The following is a 16,951-nucleotide window of genomic DNA, read 5'->3' on the forward strand; positions in this document are numbered from 1 at the left end:
ATGTTTGTGAGAACGTGGTAAAACCGCGCGTCGGGTTGCCGAAAAGGAGAGGCAGGCGTGACTTCATGCCGGCGAACTTTGACGCGCTGGCAATGAAGGCGAGTTCGTTCCCAGTGGCGGACGTCAGGGTTGATGCTTGGCCAAAAGAAACGAGCTGTGACCAGCTTCTGCTTAGCACGAATACTAGGGCTTCTCATGCTGTGCAGTTTATCAAAAATAGTCCGACGAAAAGCCAACAGTACGTAGTGGCGCGAGACACCAGTGGATGTCTCGCAAGTAAAGAACTTGGAAAAAACGGCTGTGGACATTCGGCGAAGGACAGGGACGTGGATGAGAAGCGAAGACGATGCAGCTCTAGACAGTGGCGCTGGGCAGCCGCTAGATCTTCCATATCTGACACTGCGCCCTCTGCTTACTCCTCTCTTCTGAATAATCTGCCGCTTGTTCTGTTCTGATTCAAATGGTCCACCTGATAAGCAGCGTAATTCCTGCATTTTCCCGATGCGTTCCTTCGTCACTGTAATTTCTCCTGCACAAGCTCTGCACAGAGAAACGCTGTTTTTATTTGCTGGGCATGGATGCCTCTCGCTGTAGCCTGACACTGTGTTTGGACCAACTGTGCCTGTAACATTTTCTGTGCTGACATTATGTGTGCCTCTGAGTGTTCTGTGGTTATAGGTTTTAACTTTTTTGTTTGTCGTTTTTAATTTCCTGCCTTTATCTTTAAGTTTTTTTGAGCATATGACTCTTTTTCTTTTTTCTATGGCGGCTTTAAGCCCGGTAAACCATTGCTGGTACGGTCTCTCTCTTTCAATTGTGTTTTTTGTATTTTTCCCGACAGGACCAATAAAAAGGCAGAAAGGGTGAATCGGACGCAATGACACTCACACGGAAAAGTGCAAGAGCAGCAGCATTCTCCGGGCCATGTAAGTGACTGAGATCCACTGTAAACTAGGAGATAAAACACACTTGGCGGTTTGCGCGTGCAGTGGTTCCTTTGGAAGGCAAACATCAAGGGCTTATGGTCCGTGATGACGTGAAAGTTCCGGCCCGCCAGGAAGTGGCGAAAGTGCTTGATGGCAAGGTACACAGCGAGCAGTTCTCATCCGAAGGCGCTTTATTTAGTCTCACATGGCTTCAGCATTTGGGAGAAAAAAACAGAGCTGCTGCCAACTAGACACGTGCTGCTTGAGAACTGCCCCGACGGCAATGCTCGAAGAGTCGATGACGAGGGCAGTGGAGCGTCAGGAACTGGGTGTATGAGCAAAGTGGCGTCCGCTAGCGCCTTCTTGGCAGCAGCAAATGCAGCTCCAGCGTCTTCAGTCCGCTAAAGTAGCGCAGCAGAATCTTTTTTCGAAGCCAAAAGATCGGTCAGAGGCTTCAGGAGAGAGGCGCACTTTGGGAGAAAGCGGCGATGAAAGTTCAGGAGGCCCATGGATTCTCTGAGCTTTTTAAGTGACGTGGGAGCGGGAGAATCTTGAATGGCTTTGACTTGTCTGTCGAGAGGCCGAATACCGTGTGCAGTGACAAGGTGGCAGAGGAACTCTATTGTAGCTACGCCAAAGAGGCACTTGTTTGGGTTGATGACGAGCCGATATTCATCAAGTCGGTGGAAGAGGTCGCGCACATGAGCTTCGTGCTCAGAACCGGATGAACTTATTATGAGAAGATTGTCGATGTAAGCGAACATGAAGTGGAGTCCTCGCGTAACATCATTTATAGTTCGCTCAAAAGTCTGTGTGGTGTTGCGCAAGCCAAAACGCATCCGCACATACTCAAAGAAGCTGAACCGTGCGGTAATCACCCTCTTCGGAATATCAGCGGGCTCCACAGGAATTTGATAATAAGCCTTCCTAAGTCCATTCTAGAGAAGATCGTGCCCCCAGTCAGATTTTGTGTGAAATCCTGTATGTGAGCAAGTAGATGTGATGAAGTGTGAGCATTGAGGGCGCGGTAATCTCCGCATGGTCTCCAGTCGCCCGGATTTTTCATTGGCGCCATGTGAAGTGGCGATGCCCAGTTGCTGGAAGAAGGGTGTACTATGCCGAGTTCAAGCATGTGTTGGAACTCGCGGCGAGCGATTCCGAGGCGTTCTCCCGACAAGCAACGTAGGCGAGCAAACACCGGAGGTCCCGATGTTACGATGTGGTGAGTGATTGCGAGTGCTTCACCGGTGACTCTCTCGTGTGCGGCTTTGTGAGTTTGGGAGAATCAGCCAGAACTTGCGCATACGGCGAAACAGGGACGTCAGAGAGAAGCGCCGTCGCCTCAGTGGTGGAGAGTGCGCCGTTGACGAAGAGGTGCGTGCTGAGACCTATGAGGTGATGAGCTTGCATGTCGACTGCTAGGTTGAAGAATGTGACGAAACTGAGAAAATCAGCGCCGATAACGGCTTGCGAGACGTCAGCGATAATAAACATCCAACGAAACATGCGGCACAACCCGAGGTTAAGCGTCCGGGACAGTTGGCCGTGCGTGCAAATGGAAGAGTTGTTGATCGCTTCGAGTGGGGATGTTTGTTCGGTGCGGCGGCGTCTGCCCAAGAGGCCGCTATGACGCTGACTTGTGCTCCCGTGTCTAGAAGGAAACCCATGCCAGTGATCGTGTCCGAGACGTACAGGAGGCGGCATGCGTGTCCACGAGCACCACTTGCCGCAGTCAGTGGCTGGTCGCAGCGTTTGCAGATCAGAAGCGCGGTAAGTGCACTTGCGGACAGAGCTGCCGAAAGTACTGTGGTACCAGTAGATAGCTGAGGGCGAAGTGGCTAGCCGGCGTCAGATGGTTGGGGCTCCGGGGATGACGAGGTGCCGGTGAGCGGCGGCGTGACCTGAAACTCGCCGGAAAACGGCGCGGCAAAGGCGCGAGGACATCGAGCCGCCTGGCAGGAGCATCCAGTCGACTTTCAATGCTCGCAAGCTGGGAGGCCGCGGGAATAGCTGGAGGCAGAGTGGTCACGGCGCTGAGATTGGGGTGCCGTGAGCAGTCCTCAACACGGCCACCGAGTTCGGCGAGCTTGTCCAATGACAGCGTCCGCAGCAGCGAGAACGAGGACCATGCTCTGGGGAAGATGCTGGATAAACAACTCACGCAGAACGGAGTCGGGCTGAGCAGCGGATTCTCCACGGAGCTGGCGCAGGCGACGGAGGAGCTGTGCAGGGCGGCTCTCACCAAGCACTGCCGCGCTGAGGAGTTGTTGGAGTTTGGTGCGCTCGGACGCGGACTTCCGGTCGTTGAGAGCCGCCTTCAACGTGTTGAAGGGTCGAGCCGTGTCCGGCGAGCTGATGACATCCACTAACTCCTCAGCGACGTCAGGAGGCAGGGAGGACACGAGGTGGGGGAACTTAGTCCCTTGGCTTGTGGTACGTCGCAGCTGGAAATGCGCCTGAACCTGCAGGAGCCAGGCACAGGGGCTGTTAGGTGATTATGACGGCAGGCTGACTGGCTTTAACGCGGCCAACGAAGCACCGGGAGGCTGACCATTCTGCGGCGTGTCGCCGCCGGTAGGCAGGGCGGAAGAGCCAAAGAAATTCATGTAGGAGGATGTGGTTGTGTGTGCGAAGCCAGGTCGGCAAATCTGTCGGAGCTAAGGCGAGGAGGAACCAGGTCCTGCAGCGTTGAGGTTTGAAAGGTTTTTTTTTTATTTGCGCTGCTCACGCTGCTTGAGCTGCGGCGGTGTAGCCCAACTTCCTCCTCCTTGTCCGGCACCGCGCGCCTTGGCCTGCGAGCCGAGCGTGGCACGAGGGGCGCTACGAAGGTATTCATGATTCCTAAAATATTTCTATCGGTGAACTCTACAAATAACTTTCCTTGCTATTCCTAGAACCTGTCTCATAGTCACCTACCACCTGGTCGCCAGTCTGCTTCTTTCCGACCTTCGCATGGATGTCACCCATCAGTACACTGTACCGTGATTTTTCAATCATTTCCACGTCTTCACAGAAGCTTTCAACCATCTGTTTATCTTGGCTGGATTTAGGCGCGTTGGCCTGCGCCATCTTAATTTGTACCTCCTACTGAGCCTAATTACGATAGCTGCCACCCTCTTGTTAATACAATATAACTCCTCTACGTTGCAAGTTTTATCCTTAATTATGAGGAATCCCACAACTAGTTCTCGTCTATCGGCTAATACGCGATAGAACAGTGTGTACCCGTCTTTTAGTATTGTATGCGCGTCACCTGTCCCCCTAACTTCACTAACCACTATGACATCCCATTTATTTATTGCCCGCTAGGTCTTCGAACAGCACCGCTAGGCTAGCCTCACTAGACTAGGTTCTAGTGTTAAACGTTGTCAGGTCCATATCCCATTGGCGGCCTGTCCGCAACCAGAGATTCTGAGCACCCTCCACTGCGTTACAGGTCTGACCGCCGCCTTGGTCAGTTGCTCCGAAGCCGCTGCGGACTGAAGGCCGAGGGTTAATTTGTTTGTTCATAGAAGTTGTAGCCAGGTACTGCACCAGGGTGGCCAGATATTGATCTGGTATAGTGCGCAGACCCTACTTCCACTCCCTCTGTCGCCATTACGGTCCAGGGTATGAGCATTCCGATCAAGAAAGAGATCAAGATCCTGGGAGCCATCATACCCAGCGGCAACACTAACACCACTACAATCAGACAGCTCCAAGCCCATTCCGAACAAATCTCTAGAATGCTACGCCGGGTAATCAACAAAATAAATGGGCTAAGAGAGAAGGAGGCCCTAAGATTAGTTCAGGCTTTCATTCTCTCTAATCTAAGATACGCCACCCCGTACTTGCGGCTTAGCAAAATGGAGAAAGACCAACTAGATGCCATTATTCGAAATGCAGTTAAGACGGCGCCGGGACTCCCTTTATGCACATCCACTAAGCGCTTACTACAACTGGGGATCCATAACACCATCGACGAACTAATAGAGGCACACCGTGTAAATCAAATTGTCAGGCTCTCAACATCTAAGCCTAGCAGGAAAATATTACAGAAGCTGAGAATCAGTCCACCCCGGGAAGTCGCTGTCAAGATCGACATGACCATGCAGATGAGATCACACATCACGACTCACCCGATACCAAAAGCATGAATGAGGAATACACCAGAGGACGGAGACTAGCCAGAGCTAGACACCTCTCTAAGCGCTGGGATGAAAACAAGGACACGATCTACGTCGATGCGGCTGGACCCGTTAACGGAGTCGCGGCAATTGCAGCAGTTTCACCCCGGGGGAATATCATTGCAAGCAGCCTTATCCAAGCGGTGGATACCACATCGGCTGAAGAAGCAGCTATCGCACTAGCGATGTCAAAGAACAGCGAGGCAACGGTTATGTCTGACACACAAGCAGCGGTACGCAATTACCTCAGAGGCCGCGTTGGCGCTCCGTGTTGAAAAGTTTTGGAAAGGTCTAATCCTTCCAACATCCAGATCTTCTGGACGCCAGGGCACCTCTCAACGACGGGCAATGAGGCGGTCAAAACAGCTGCTCGAGCTCTCCTCCTCCCAGCATCTGGCACGCAGCCTCTCTCTGACACAGTCGACAACCCCTCACCCTTACTAAGCTACGCAGAAATTACGGAGTACTATAAGATCACAAGAAGGATATATCCTCTTCATCACGAAACCCTAAGTAATAATGAAGAGCACATAATCAGGCGACTACAAACTAATACTCTGCCCAATCCTTACCTAATGAGTAAATGGTACCCAGACACCTACGATTCGTCCTGCCCCTTCTGTGGAGCATTTGGCACACTCTTTCACGCGGTTTGGGAATGTCAAGAAAACCCAGACTTAAACAGCAATCCCGATCCTACTTATGAGCGCTGGGAGGCAACCCTTCATAGCCACAGCCCCCTCGACCACAAATGGCTGGTTGAGAGGGGCCGGATTATGATGGCGACCAATGGGTTCTCGTACTGAACCCACCCAGTGTTTATGCTCTGAATAAATGTTTTTCCTCCTCCTCACGAGTTCTAACCTGCTCACCAAGTTGGTGTGAAGCGGAGAAGGTTCCTCCGCAGGTTTGAAAGCCAAAATTAAGGAGACCAAGAAAACGCGATACGATTATTCATCCCAATTTTAGAGTACACGGAATTCGCTATAACATTGTAGTGCCTGCGATCACTGCGATGGACGGCAGAGCATAGATACCGACGCACAAAATCGAGCCTCGACCTAAGGATACGAGGCGTATGCAAGAGAAAATTCAGCGCGGAATTAAAGCCCTCCAGGCACAACTTGGAGGCATTTATGTGAAACGCTTCATCCACAGAGACCTCTCTCACGCATCTAGAATGTCGTTCGTGGTCTGCGAACGTCACATTAAGATCTCCCGATTTCTGCGGTAGGGTAGCAGGACCATCGACCCATTCCGCAACGCTGCATTGCAGCGATGTTCCCACTTCTGGAGTTTCTCGGATGGACCTTTCTTCTCCGTAGAGTAACTTGAAGCCGCGCTGGCTTGTAGACGGTCATCATCGCCGGGTCCCGACGGTGTGCTATACTCTTCACTTTCACACATTGGACAAAAAGCTTGGCGTGTCCACTTGGAGTACTGCAACAAATTATGGAATGAGGGCGCAGATGCAGACGAGAGGAAGTCTAGTCGTCTAGTTGCGCTTCTTAAACCAGGGAAATTGCCTCCTGTCCTGACATCATATCATCCAATTGCACTGGCTATCAGGGTTGGCGAAGTACTGGAAAGGATGGTGCTTACATGTATTGAGTGGTACCTGGAGCTCTATCGTATATTTCCACCTTTAATGCCCGTGTTTCGTCGTGGACGCTCTTCTATTGAAAACGTGGTCGACCTGGTGTCATCCGTCTAGCGCCAAAAACATTTGAAGCCCTTGACCGCGGCATTGTTCCTGGATACAAAGGGCGTATATTACAGTGTAACTCACCAAGCTATTTTCAACGATCTGGAAGCTGCCGATCTTGGTGGTTGCGTATACTAGAGAATACGGGGTTATTTATCCAACACAGCCGCCGCGGTGGCAGAGTTGTTACGGCGCTCAGCTGCTGGCCCGAAAGACGCGGGTTCGATCCCGACCACGGCGGTAGAATTTCGATGGAGGTGAAATTCTAGATTAATTTCTTCGACGCAGTTCGCGAGTGCATAACCCTTCGATTATTTATTGATACCGAACAAAAGATATGTCTACGTACTTCTTTATGGTTCAGGGAAACCATAATGAGAATGGGCAATGTTTTTAGGAAATGGGTGATTAGGGTCGACGCATATTCCAAAATTGCCCCCATTGCCATTTGGATGACAGGCACAGCCCATTCCACAGCCCGTTGTTCGGAGCGGTATCCACTGGCACTGAAAGTAAAAGAAAATGAGAGGAAAAATGTTTACGTCGTATCAATATAGTAGCAGCATAAAGGGAAATTGCAGAAATTTGAGTCATCGAGATTACTTAGGAAACGCGAAGAAATTGTGGAATATAGTGGCCTATTTTTGTTTGCAGCAACTCACAAAATCTGCTCCTGAGTTGCTTTCTTGGCACAGTAAAGAATAAAATCGACAAGACCCTCATTCTGTATCTGATCAGAGCGTGAGATAGCCAAATGACCGAAGCGAAGCAAACAACATCTTTTTAAGGGCGGAGGGCAGTGCCTATCCTTGCAATGTACTTTCAGGTGTTAATACCTTTTTCCTCTTCAGCCGCCGCGGTGGCTGAGTGGTTACGGCGCTCGGCTGCCGGCCCGAAAGACGCGGGCTCGATGCCGGCCACGGCGATCGAAATTCGATGGAGGCGAAATTCTAGAGGCCCGTGTACTGTGCGATGTCAGTGCACGTTAAAGAACCCCAGGTGGTCGAAATTTCCGGAGCCCTTCTCTACGGCGTCTCTCATAGCGTGAGTCGCTATGCGGCGTTGAAACCTCATAAACAATATCAATCCAAACTTTTTTCCTGGGAACGGAACTGATTTCCTTATTCGTGTGTGTTTAATTTTATTCCCTATTCTCGCTTGTTTTACATGAACTATATATAGTAGTTTCTAGAGCTGTGTATTTTTTAAGCAGTTACGTTTGTAATTCACGTCGAATTAAATTGCCCTAGAAAAAAAGGCCTACTGAGCAGATATGTACTATTTTACTTGAGTACCAATGCATGTTTGGGTAGAATAAGCTGGCAAAAAAAATGCAGGGATGAATTAAGCTGCGCCTTCAAGATTAGGATCGCTAACGTTAATAGGTTCTGGCAGAGGGTCCCCTTTCCCACCCAGACAAAGGCACTCTTTGCATATAATGAGAAAGATCATACGACATATAGATTAAGCCGCGCTTTGAGCAAGCTGTACGGACGTGCCTGCGTAGCCTATGGGTAGGGAAGAGTCTACAAAAATTTTGATGTTATGCCAACCGACACTGTTAGGGTGTATTTGTACATGCCGCAACAGGCAATAAAGAAAAAAAAAGTGCCTGCGTGGCCTATGGGTAGTGTCTCTTACTCGCAACCTCAGGGCCATGATTTCAATTTTAGACAAACCACTCCATTTTGATTTTCACTGCTATTTATTTACTTTATATGCTGTCATGTGTTAATGATGTTTGAGTTATCCTGCGACCTTCTCAACACCAGTTTCCTAATGCTTTAATCCCTTTTCAAATCCGCAAATTCACGCTTAACATAGTCACCTTTTCGAAACATCCTGATTTTTCTGTTACTGCCATGGACACCGCTCGATTTTTATGCAGAACAGGACCCTTAAAGATCTCGCCTTAAAATCAGCCGTCTATACATTCTTATTTGTAAATGTGTCAAATGTAAAGAAAATAAGGTTTTGAGCTGTTTAAATTCAAAAGCAGAGCATGCACTTTCATAACTGTTTAGGCAGCAGAAACATGCATTGGAACTAACATCTAATTTGTCGCTACTAGCCATGTGCTAACTATCAGTGTGAAGTTTAAGCTTTTTTACCTGTCAGCTTGCCCTCTCTAGCCCCCTTCGTGATCTCTTCTGCAGTTCTGTCAAGAAAGCACTTTTCGACTGCAGTCAAACTGACTCAACCCTATCACGATGTTGCACCCTGGTGATATCCCCAATAACTTGGGCGCTCAGTAGGAATACCAAAGGATCTTAGGTCAGAACTAGCTGCTATATCTAAATGCGAGTAACCCGAAGATGTGCATTTGAAGCAGAGGATTGTTTCCTGCACGCTTCCAGATTAATTGGATAAATGGCTGGTTGACAATTCGGGTTCCTAAGCGGAATCCCGCCTTGAGAAGCTCTAGCCCTTCTAGCTACTGGTAAACACAGTAAACGTGTTGAGAAACGGCGTAAGGTGTGTCTTGTGCACAAAGAATTCATTTATAATTTGGCTCTTGTCGTCACACCAAGTGGCAGTATGTTTATAACATACCACGTTACAAATGTCTCCCTTCGTAGAAAACATGCTGAAGTATGGGGGGGGGGGGGGGGGGGGGCGGAAAGCCTTAGGCTTGTCTTTTAAGTACCAGCCAAAAGAGCAAGAAAAGTTTAGAAATAATTACACTCTCTCAGTTAAAAATAGTGCGCATTCGGAACCGATAGAAAACTGAATGTATTTCCCCTTTTTGCCTAACCTGTTTCTTTAGTAGCTTTGCCTCAAGTTTCTTGTGATATGCCAAGAGGGCGGTTTTTGGGTTCGTTTACATAAAAAAACACAAAGATGAATTGGGCGTCCGGTTTAGTTAGGTCATCTCTAATAGACGGCTATGCGACTACTGGTGGATTCAATTTGTCATGATTGCACTTAAGCGAACTTTAGAAAAGGACAGTGCGAGCTCGTCAGGACGCACTTTGCGGTCTTATAGGCACCACTGCTCAAGTGTAACAGCACTTGCAGCTAAATAGGATGTCTGGAGGCGCGTCGTTTGCATGCACCTCGCCGTGTTTGTCTGACTCTGTGGATCACCGTAGTGTGGATTCCTGACTCAAGCAAACAATCACCGAAACCAAGGCGCATAGAGGGCTTTTCTTTTTCTATTTTCTAATAAATCGGGCAATTATTTATTGAAAGGTGATCAGAACGCATTACGATAACCACCATATGCCCCATGTGGTGTCCGAACCCACGATCTCTGAATTTCGCGTCCTGTGATCTACCAACTGAGCAATAGCGAAGGCTGTCTAATCTTCTTTCGGAGGAATTTATGTGTAGTCTAACCTAACCAAGAGACTTGGAGGCCGTGGTTCAGACCCCACAAGCGGCATATGGTTTTTTCTTCAGTTCTTAATCAATTATCTTTAGATATTTACCTTGCTAATCCACAAAATAAAAAACTAAAAATCCCCTATGCTTCTTGATGTTGGTGCCTGGACTTCCGTCATGCATATTATAACTAGCCCCTCTTTTGCCTTCTCTTGTCGGCTCAATAACTAACGAGGCTTTCGATTCTGGCAGTCTTGGTGCCATAGGCAGCATAAGGGAGCTTTCCCTAAGCTAGCGCACTCGCGGTTCGATCACGTTCCACGTGGCATTCGCCGTAATACAGGACGTACTGTGCCCACCGGAATGAACGAGGGTGGCGCTAGTGAACATTTTAGGGTTCGGCTAAACTACACATAAATACCCCCAAATCAGCAGATTTTATAGCGCTCGCCGTAGCTCATGGTAGAGCAGCGGACACGAAATACGAAGGTCGTGGGTTCGGGCCCCACCGGCCACATTTGGCTGTTTTTCTTCTGCTTACCAATCAAGTATATTTAGATACTTACCCTACTAATCCACAAATTAGAAAATAAAATAAAAATCCCCTAGGCTCCTTCCTTTCGGTGACTGTTGGCTTCCTTCATTTACGTCGTATCAAGCAACTCTTTTCATTTCCCTTGTTTGCTGCAATTAGGCTGTGATATCCCGATGGGCTAGCTTTCTCTAAGTTTCATACAAGCGCAAGTTATCGAACAGCCAGACGCGATGTTCTATTGCTAATATCTTTTTACGCAAATCGCCCAGTTTGAGTTGCGCAGCCATTTGTTTCCGCGTACTTTCTTCGGGCTGTTTCGTTAATGCGAAAGCATTAAATGGCGTATCAGCCACTTAATTCAAATTCCGTCCACGACAAAACGAACTAAACCCAGGTGACCTCATAACGCCATCAGCATTGCCGAAATCATAAAGAAAGAAATAAACATTAAACTCTTTCCCAGGCGGGTTTCGCACCCAGGCTGGAGCAAAGAGATGAGCTTGGCTGGCTTTTTTTTTTTTAGTGCACTGCTCCATCACAGCAGGACAACACCCCACGCGCTAACTGCCGGTCTCTCGCGCTTGGTTTGGGTATCGTAGTATTCATCAACTTACATGCGAGTGGCCTGTACTGATCAGCTTCACTCCCCACCTCATTAGAATAGTACACCATCGCCGCAGCTGACCACTCCGAGTGCTTGCTTTCGCATTAACAGCCCGTAAGTAGTCTTAAGTGCCTTCCATTGCTTTTCGCACATCGGCAAAGCGGTCTCTACGACAGTTTCTGTGCAGCTAAAGTCGCGACTGTAGAGCTAAACAGGACAGCGACTGATTTTCAAAAGCAGGTGAGACGTAACTGTTGTAAGAAGCCGCATTAGGCGCCTGCTTAAGCGCCGTCTCAGCTGTTACTTTCGACTAGCAATCTGCTCGCCAGGCATAATTGCACATTGCAATACCCAGGTGAGCATCATTGAATGCGAGCATTGCTTGCGGAAACATTAAGACGCTTCTCACGGCCACAGTGAAGTTATTGTCAGCCTGATTTAAAAGACACTCGAACTGTTTAAAAGTATTCATAATTCATGACTTCGTTACGCTGCACGGGGCAACTAAGCATATAAATTTGTGTCAATAGGTTAAGAAAAATCAAAGACTGAAATGCTGGAAACAGTATAGGAAATAACGGACTTACCCAGGCTAAGCAATGTCCATGAAGTTCATATTCTCTGTGTGCTTCGTCGTGGCTAGAAAGTGCAAGAAAAGTACACATATTCATACAACCGTTTCTATCAGGCCTCTGGTTCAACACAGAAGTTCATCAGGGAAATACAATTTCGATCCCCCTGTGAAAACTGCAAGCGCCAAATACAACAGGAAAAACACTGCAGAACCGCTCTGCATAACCTGTTTACCCTGCTTCTTGTATGAACAATCTAGCCCAGTGAATTGCCGAAGTTTGGAATTAAAGGACACCCGCCAGCGTTGCTGAAGATGTTTTTCGTTCCACTTGTTTTGGGCATAGCTAAAGACCAAGCTACGTTTATGAATTTGTCGCAAATCACTTCAGTCCGTATGTGCCTGTAGCACGTCGCATCGCGATTTGTATAATTTCCAAGGTGCAAATAATGGAGGGGCGACTGTTGTAATCCACGCGGCTGAACTTATGGATTAGAGCTTGCATGGAAGTGAAAGATAGGAGCTTACTCGTAGGCGCAGGAGACTAAGCTTAGAGTGCCCAGGAGCAGGCATAATGGAAGCCACCGGTTCATCTAAGCAGCTATGAACGGCTTCTTTTCAGCTGGAGCAGGATCGTTCGCTGGGCAGCAGGACAGTGCCCATGGAATGGCCTTTATATGCCACACAGCTACTGAGCCCCACTAGAATTCTTTTAATAACAATAGGCAGCTTTGCGCACAATAGGAATGCTAGGTTTTGAACGGTATTACAGACAACGAAAAGAAAAAGCCAAATAGTGCTGCTGCATATGACGCAAAGGATGGCTTTCGCATGTGGAAATGCATTATTCCCAAGCGAGCACAGCGGAAGCTTTTCTCTGGGAAGGTTTCGTTTATTTTTTGTTCGTAACATACATCGAACAAAACGCAGCCGACCTTTTGTGTGGCGCAAGATCCGCATGCCACATACTGCGTCTCTTAAGAAAAGATGTTATTTAGTTGTATTTTAAGCGAAACTTTGTGCCTGCAGATTACTGCTTGCGTCGCCTTCTTGTGCCAAAAGACTATGAAACTTGCAGCTCGTTTTTCATGTGCCTGAATGCGCTTCTTTGCAACGAAAACAGAGGAGGCCCTGAGTTCGGTTCCCTCCGTCAGCACAGTGTGTAATGAGCTTTAGTGCGAACGGGCTACTTCGCGGGTTCAAAACCAGCTTCTAATGTGGGGTACCTGACCTTGGTGGAGCAGAAATAAATTAAATATTGCAGCGACCTGGTTTCGAACCCACGGCGGCGCGACGAAATCAACGTCGCTGGCCACTGCACGACGGTATTACGCTAACGCGCAAAACACCGAAACTCAATCTCGCACTGCGCGTTGCATACATAGCCATGATGACTGGATTTCTTATTTCATGGCAGGTTCACGACGTTGTGTGCCTCTTAAAAAATTGCTTCTTTTGAAAAGTTTTTCTCTACGTATCCAAGAAATCCTGGCGATATGTTGATCTTTCACCAGCCCAATTTTGCGATTTCGGGCTCTATCTGAGGTAGACAATCTTCGTGTTGAAAGAGTGAACGATAATTTCATAGTGACCATTATCGAATACGCAGAAGAAATAGGCGCTACGATGATTCAACAGGATACCGGCAAGCAAACCCAGGAGACGAAAGTGACTAAGAAACGCCAAAGCATGAAAGCGTCTAACCGTGCGGCCAGAATAGAGCTCGGAGAGCTATAAATGTCGTTAAATAAGCCTAGGGTAGCCTACATATGGAAGCCTAGTATGGAGAATTTTAAGCATGCTCTGAAGAACGAAGGTAGCCTAAAAGCAGTGAAGAGGGAACTAGGCCGAGGTAAAAACCGAATGTATGCGCTAAGAGACAAAAAGGGCAATGTCATTAGCAATGCCGGAAAGTTAGTAAATGCAGCCGAAGAGTTCTACACAAATCTATACAGCAGCCAATCTAATCAGAACGTTAATGAGAAAGGCAGTAGAGCAGAGCAATGGGGCATCCCGCCAATAACGAAAGAGGAAGTAAAGAAAGCCTTAGGAGCAATGCAAAGAGGGAAAGCGCCTGGTGAGGTGCAGGTAACAGCAAATCTCTTGAACGACGTAGGGGAGACTGTGCTAAAAGCTAGCCACCCTCTGTACACAATGCCTTATGACCTCGAGCGTAATACTGGTAAGCGTAAGAATACTGGCATACTCTTAATTCATAAGAAAGGAGACGTGAAGGATTTGAAAAATATGTACAGATCAGCTTTCTTTCGTCTACAAGGTATTTACTAAGGTAATCGCAAAAAGAATAAGGACACCCTTAGACCTCAGTCAACCAATTGATCAGGGCAGGCTTTCGTGAAGCATAATCGAGAATAGATCATACTCACTTTATCATTAAGTTGACAGAGAATGGGCAGAACGCATATATAGCATTCAATGATTACGAGAAAGCATTTCAGTCAGTGTAAACCTCTATAGTCATTCTGGCATTGCGGATTCAGGGTGTAGAATAGTCTTATGTGAGAATACTGGAAGATATCTATAACGACTGCACAGCTACCATAGTCTTTCTTATTAAACTCAGCAATAAAATTCCAATAAGGAAGGGCGTCATACAGGCAGACACAATCTTGCCATTGCTATTCACTTCTTGTTTAACGGAGATATACCGAGGCCTGTACTGAGAACAGTTGGGGATAAGAGTTAATGAATAATACCTAAGTAATTTGCCGTTGACTGATAACATTGCCTTGCTAAGTCACTCAGGGGATGAGCTGGAAAGTATGATGATTTAGTCAGACGGGCAGAACTCAAGTGTAGGTCGTAAAATTATTATGAAGGAAACCAAAGTAATGTCCAACAGTTTCGCAAGGGAACAGCGAGGTGCTGGAAGAGGTAAGGGAATACGTCTGCTTAGGGCACGTAGTGGCCGCTGATGCGGATCATGAGAGGAAGATAACTGGTATAATAAAAACGTTGTGAAGCACATATCACTGGTTCTCTCAGATCATGAATGGCAGTTTACCGACATCTTAGCAACAGCTGTATCTCAACGATCTTCACCTATGGGGCAGAATCGTGGAGGCTAACGAAAAGAGTTCAGCTTAAGTTAAGGACAACACCGCGAGCCATGGAAAGAAAAATGATAGACGTAACATTATGAGACTGGAAGCGGGCAGAGTGGGTGAGTGAACAAACGCGAGTTAATAAGATCCCAGTCGAAATCAAGAGGAAGAAATTGGGTTGCGCAGGTCATGCAGTGGCAATGGCAAGATAGGTGCTCATGTCCAGCAATTTCGGACCAAAATTTTGAAAATTAAAAAATCGTAAGATACTTTCACGATAATATTGAAGGTAATGGACCATTCTTCTAATATGTAGCGAAATCGTTCTTTCAAAATGTTTTCATTGGTCGCAGCGAACAGTTAAGACTCCCATATAAAAACCGATGGTGAACACATTTGGCGATAGTAAAAACGTTAATAGAGAAAAAAATCCAACAGTGCCGTCGAGAGATCTGCAGATATGTTGATTGTTATAGTGAAATCTTATATGATAAAATTGTATTCATAAGTGGTTTCGACTTCAAAAATATTTTTGTCCGGTATTCCTTGCTGTGTCAACGTTAACGCAAGCGTAGCAGAGGGACGGCAGAAAGTTTGGTGGGCGGCTGAGATTAAGAAGTTTGCGGGCATAAGGTGTCCACCGCTAGTAAAGGACAGGGTTAATTTGTGAGACATGGTATTGGCATTTGCCCTTCAGTGGGCGTATTGAGGATGATGACGACGAGGACAATTATGTACGAAGCGCAAAGTTGAATTGAAGCGGATGCTTGGCCCCAGTGGCGATTTTACCTGCCTTTTGCATTGTGTATGTATCCTTGCAAGTCAAATGTGCTTTATGAGAAATATTTTCCCATTGCATCTTTAATTTATAGAGAAAAATACTTCATTCCGGGACACAACACTATGCCCAAAAAGTTTCGCACAGAATGGTATACAGAAACTGCATGATCAGTCTAGCGAAAAAGGTCACCATTTAATTAAATATGGTTATTAAGCTTCAGCCACCTTTTAAAATATGAGGGCAGACTTTAAAAAAAATGTCTTCACAAGATGCCTACCGCCAATGAACTATGAAAAATAATATTTCAAACTAAACGGTAAATCTCTTATTCTCGAGGTCAAACCTGCTTCCAAAATGTGACTTGCATCGCAGCCCACTGCAGCCAGAGTTCTGTTCTTGGTCGCAGGTTTTGCTTTCTAAGTTCTTCACTTACTGCATCATATGCGAACCCCGGATACCCGAATCTGCGTGACCCCGCAGGGTGCCCTGTGTGTAGCACATATTCAGTTATGAGAATGATGAGGCTGCTGAACAAACAATACGCGCATTATCAGCAGGCTTAGAACTTTCCAGTTTGTTATCACTGTCATTGTACAGTGTGGCTGCCGCAGCAGAATGGAAGAGAATGCGAGGAAGGAAGAGAACCTACCTTAGAGGTTACTCCAACTAGAAAGGAATTGACTAGTTCTGCTTCCTACAATGTATTGAAGTCAAGCGCTGCCTGACAACAATACATTTTACAGAGGGTAGGCTACTTGCTATGAAGTTTATATCTTCCAAAGCATTTAGATCATTTTTGAGGTAGGAATTATCCTGCCTAATCAAACAAGTAACTGTTTCTCTGTCTTTTTGTTCAATAAATTCATATACAGAATAATTAACGGCCCTAGTATAATGATACCATTCCTGGTTCGTCATAGACAAATGAGTTGTCATGCCATCGTTATCACCATGGTTGGTCGTATAGTGCCCGGGGGCATCAGAATAAATTCTAATATAATGAGTAGAGCTTGCCACAAATCTGCGGTCATCATGGCTTTAACGTCTTTTTTTATATTATAGTCAACCACGCCGTCAACCCTAATGGCGCGATGGACTGCAAGCTTTCATAAGTTTGTTATCTTCCGAGCTCAGTGAAAAATTTATGCAGAAACATTTCTCTGCTGAGGTGGCGCCCGATACCTCAAAGGGTTAACATGGTTTCAACGTGCTAACATGGTTTCAAAGAAAAATTTCACTCGCCTAAGTGTACATTGCCATGAAGTTATGTTACC

General features: G+C 46.9%; 1 long non-coding RNA gene across 1 annotated transcript; it reads right to left on the minus strand.

The window, feature by feature from the left end:
* Positions 1 to 7,085: 7,085 nt before the first annotated feature.
* On the minus strand, positions 7,086 to 12,513 carry LOC144119132 (uncharacterized). The gene is made up of 3 exons (XR_013312273.1): positions 12,360 to 12,513; positions 11,848 to 11,899; positions 7,086 to 7,303 (listed from the first exon to the last, which is right to left on the minus strand). It is a non-coding gene; the product is annotated as an uncharacterized LOC144119132 (long non-coding RNA).
* Positions 12,514 to 16,951: the final 4,438 nt, after the last annotated feature.

Source organism: Amblyomma americanum, chromosome 2 (assembly GCF_052857255.1).
Source record: "Amblyomma americanum isolate KBUSLIRL-KWMA chromosome 2, ASM5285725v1, whole genome shotgun sequence".
NCBI lineage: Eukaryota > Metazoa > Arthropoda > Arachnida > Ixodida > Ixodidae > Amblyomma > Amblyomma americanum.